The 4,874-nt window shown below is 44.6% G+C and overlaps 1 pseudogene; it reads right to left on the bottom strand.

Moving 5' to 3' along the window:
• LOC119889345 overlaps positions 1–4,665 on the bottom strand; it is a 5,516-nt pseudogene extending 851 nt beyond the window's left edge.
• Between the last annotated feature and the right edge of the window lie 209 nt (positions 4,666–4,874).

Below are 4,874 nucleotides of genomic sequence, written 5' to 3'. Positions count from 1 at the left end.
TCTTCAGATTTACCTTCAAGCTTTGTTGACTCCTTAAAGTCCTCCATCTTAAGTTTAGACCTTTGACAAAGATGAAAGAAACCAAAAGCTTCATGGATGAAATGGTATACATTAACAACTATTTTAAAAAAATAAAAAAAGACAAAATCAGTAGTAGACTGGCTGAGATGTAGTCCCATTCCTGTAGAGCCTGCTCCTGCTGCTCACACTCTGCTGCAGCTGCTGCTTCTCCTGCTTCAAATCCTGCAGCTCCTGCACCATCACACCATTCACAGGAAACGAGCAGCATTATTAAGGGTTAACACCACCTTATAAAAACCTAAATGGGACGAACAATGTTTGCTGAGGTTTCACCAATTGAATCGCAAATATGGATATATTATGTGTAAACATTCAAACAGGAACCCCTCTTAAATTGCAGCATCTTATCCTTTGAGAATGAACCTCAAAATTAAAATGCGCAGCTATGACAAAGCACTTCTATAGCTATTTTTTGCTATAGTTATTTTGGGGCTGTGTCTGGTAGCTATACATATGTAAATTCACATCTGCATAGGGAATCTAGAAACCTAGACAATCCCTGTAGCTGCTACAGGTAAACAGTTTTTCATTATTTCAAAGAAGAATCCACTTCCAGAGTTGTGTTGTCACTGACCGTGTGCAGGCCCTGGAGTTGTTGCAGCTGTGTGCGGAGCTCGATGCTGTTGTCCTGTTCCCGCTGGAGAGCTTTTTGCAGACTTTGTCTCTGTTCCCTCTCAGTGCGCAGCTCATTTTCCAAACCCAACCTGAGAACAAAGAAGAGACATCGGATTCTTATCGCTAATTTAAGACTATGTGTGTCGGACTACACGTTGAAAATATTATTCAAAATAACTGCTATTAATAACAGATGAGGGACTCAATTTACATGAATGTCAGGTTTTTTTGACTTGATTATGAAGAGATATAATGGACGGTGACAACTTGTGAAGATGTCCCATAATACCTGCATGGTTTTAAATGTATGTAAGATTGATTCACATTAAAAGCTAAGCTTATATCCTATTAACATTAAACTTTCCTGGACAAACTCCTGATACTGAATTAGTGCTGGACCCCCATTCATTATCTTTGTAAACTTATATTGTTTTAGTGTAAAGTTGATCTTTGATACCCTTTGCAGTTGTTGCTGGTCATTAGTGCACCTTGAAATCACCTTGAAGTTTTCCCCCCTACAAAGACCACTGGTGAGAAAACCTTCTTAAGACGGTACAGCAAGTTACTAAAATGACTGATTTATCTTTCTTTCAATCCAATTTAGCTTTATTGGCATAATGTATAACAACAATATTGGCCAAGCATCACACAAACTACATAAGAACAATCAACCCCATACATTTCATTAAACAAGTAATTAAAGCGTAAAGTAATTAAAGCGTCAGTGTGATATACAGATAGCGATATCTATATAGAGATTTTCCCTCTCTCTCTCCCTCCATACACACACACACACACCACCACACCCAGTTATAATAAGAGAGGGCGAGAGATTGTATTTGTGTGTCTTAACCTTTGTGTATCCAGGTCAGTCAGTTGTTTCTGCAAAGCATCCACTTTTCCTTCCAGCTCCACCCTCAGATCTTTGTCTGACTGGTCGCTTTGTTTGCGCTCACGCTCTGAGTTCTGTAGCCTGTGACGCACAAACGACCAAGACGGAGGATATTAGTTAAAGGAATATAATTTGAATGCACAGAAGCATGCACAATACATACCTCTGCTCTAGTTCCACCATGGCTTTCTCCATTTCATCCATCTTCTGCTCAAGCTGCACAGCCTCCGCCTGCTTTCGTTCCGCTCTCGTTCAGAGTCCTTAAAAGTCACATGGGCTGGATAAGTTTGCGTTTTGTATAAGTGTGGCGTGCAAGAGAAAGCAGCGTTTTTGCAGTGTGTCCACCTGTGCTTTGTGAAACATCTGCAGGTTAAGAGTCTTGACTTGGTCCAGCTGGAGCCGCAGGGCTGCCAGCGTGTCCTGTTTCTCATGTGTGTCCTTCTCCAGCAGCTTCATGGCCACCTCGATCTCCTGCTTCAGGCCCACCTGGAGCTCCAGCTCGCGCTCCAGCTCCTGACATAATGCGTTGCAAACATACAAAAGGCATGAGTCAAATTCAGTTCTAGTCTAATTAGTGCAGAAAAACAAACACAAGGCACAACATCTTCTATTCTAGTGCTTTAGCCTGCTGATACCTGACCTGGCGAATGCGCTTTTCCTCTTTATACTGCTTCCAAACCACACTGTACATCTCGTCCAGGCCCTGTCGAGTCTGTTTGTATGTCTCCAGCTCCACCTGGCTGTCCTGAAGGGTTGCCTGGAAAAACAAACGCATCATACAGCGTGGGTATTTGTTTCAGATGAGGAGCGGTTTAGTTGTTGCCACTTGTATATGCTTTCAGACCTCTTCCTTTTTCTGGCTGGACTGCAAGATCAACTCATTCTCCTTTCTTAGCTGTTCATGTTCTTCCTGCAGAGAGTTGATTCTGTCTGTTGTTGCCGTCAGCTGAGGAAAAGAAAAACACATGCTCATCAGTCAGGCGAGACACATCTAGTGCACGCAGGTACCATGTTGACATTAAACAAGTTGATTGGTGCAAAATGTGTCACACACCCCCAAAAGTACAAGCACAATCACACAACAGTTCACACACGTTACCTCCTCCACAAGTTTGTTGTTGGTCTTCTCTAGAGAGTCCATCTTAGCCTGAAGGTCAGTGACTGTGCCGCTTAGATGACGATTTAACTCCTCAATGTAGTGCTTCTGATCTAATATGGCCGTCATCTTGCCATCACTAAAAGAGAGAGAATAAAACAGCCGGCTGTGCATATCTGATTGGAAATGAATGATTAGCAAAAATAAGAAGTTAAAGCAGCGTCAGTGAGCTGTTCAATCCATCTGAAAGCAGGCACTCACTCTTTTGGAGTCTCACTGGTGGCAGGGTCTTTAAGATAAAGGGAGAAGTCAATGACTCCCACCTACACGAAACGAGAAACCCATCACTATGTATCCTGATCGACTTGTTTCTCAAGGAGAAACCCAGGTACGCCTGGGATGTGCAGGCCCACTAAACCTGTCAGCACTCACCTGAGAATCAAGATCCTCCCCTTTAATACAGAGGTTAGCGTCAATCATGTTGAGGCCCACCAGCAGCCCCCCATCACCGCCCCCTCCTCCTCCACCATCAATGCTCCTGAGTCATAAAACTCACTAGAGGGAGACACACACGGAGGGGGGTTGAAGGAGGGACATGGAGAGAAGAAGAATCATTTCGAAATTGGGACATGAGCTGTTACGCACACAAACATGTTAACATCCTAGTATAAAATACATGCCATGTTAAGTCCACGTAACTAGTCATGGTTACTAACCTCAGGAGATCTTTGCGGTCCAGCAAAACTTTCATATATAGTCAGCAACCTTCTTCTGCATGAGCGCTAAATGCAGCCAAGCCCTTGCTCTCCCCACACCGGTCCTGAAAAGAGAATAAAATGAAAGATTTAAAACCCCAATAATCACAACAGTTGTCAAGAATACTTTCCATTGTAGATTTACTGGAGCATACTTAATGCCGGGCAGGTCTCTGGCACTTATGGCAATGCTAATGGACTCTGGGCACAACTTCTCAACCAGTTCCAGAGGCCCCCATATGGATTTGTTCTGACCTATGAAGGATTTCTTGGCTGAAAAAAAAAAAGTAATAGTAGTTTCTACTTGAGAATGAGATTGGATCACTCACTTCATCTGTAACAAAAAGGTCAGCCCTCACCTTTCAGCCCATGTTTGAGGCAATGCTCCAGGACGACAAAGAACTGCTGCAGAGGAGGGTACTCCGAGTCAAGCGTCCTGCCCAGACTCAGGGAGGACTGAATTAACACTTTGATGCTCAGCTTCAGCATGCTGAGGAGGTTGGATCTTTCTATTGCCATGGGGTCTTTGGGGGGCAGAACTGTGAAAGGATGCAAGGCACAGATAAAGAGCACGGCAAATGAGATTAGTCAAAAAAACAGATGCAGGCTTGGAGGAGATGTCACGCACGGTTCTGTCTATGCAGAATAAAGTAACACAGAGAGAGAGCAGTGTGACTATCTGCGCGGTCATCGAACCATAAAATCAAGCTTTTGCTCTTAAGTCATGTGTCCTGACAGCTGACAATCCGCCCAAGAGGAAGTTGTGAGGCGATCTTAACACGGCTGCAATATTTTTACAAGTTTTTACAGTGTGAGTGCCAAAGGTTAATAAGAGTATCGGCCTACCTGGAAGCTTCTTTGGAGTGTTGTTGAGATCATTTTCGGCCTCCCTCTCAGTCGGGGAGCTCGCAACGGATCCGTGTGAGGGATTTCTCGGGGCAGCAACGTAGCTCACCCCGCTGCTAATCGTCTCCGTGGCCTTCCGAGCCAGAGACACGATGGGTGCCGACCAACTGTTCTCTGCCGTCACCGCCGGAGCAGACCTCTCCGTCCGGTCCTGTCCGTCGCTGCCGCCGGACTCGTCGTCGGCGGCGGCTCCCGACAGGCCCTCGGGCTCATGCAGCGGTTGTTTTTCTTCGCCATCCTCAACAGCTGTGTTTACTTCCCCTGCCTCGTCGGCCATGTTTGACCCCCTCCCCGCTCCCCCAGCACTCACGTGACCTGACCAGAGCAATCGCGCGCTCCGAGAATTTTCTTTAGATTTATCTTCTTCTTCTTCTTCTTCGTTTTTTTTTTTTTTTGTTATTCTTCGTTTGTGTTTTATTGCATGACTGTTAAAGGTGCATACCGCCACCTACTGTACTGGAGTACGTAGCATGAACTATGTTCGTTGGGACTACTTTGAATCATCAAAAATAAATAAATAAATAGATAA

Source organism: Micropterus salmoides, unplaced genomic scaffold (genome assembly GCF_014851395.1).
Source record: "Micropterus salmoides isolate LMB-PRFRI ecotype aquatic unplaced genomic scaffold, ASM1485139v1 Ms_hic_scaffold_5, whole genome shotgun sequence".
Lineage (NCBI taxonomy): Eukaryota > Metazoa > Chordata > Actinopteri > Centrarchiformes > Centrarchidae > Micropterus > Micropterus salmoides.
This window is presented reverse-complemented; position numbering and strand designations above follow the sequence as displayed.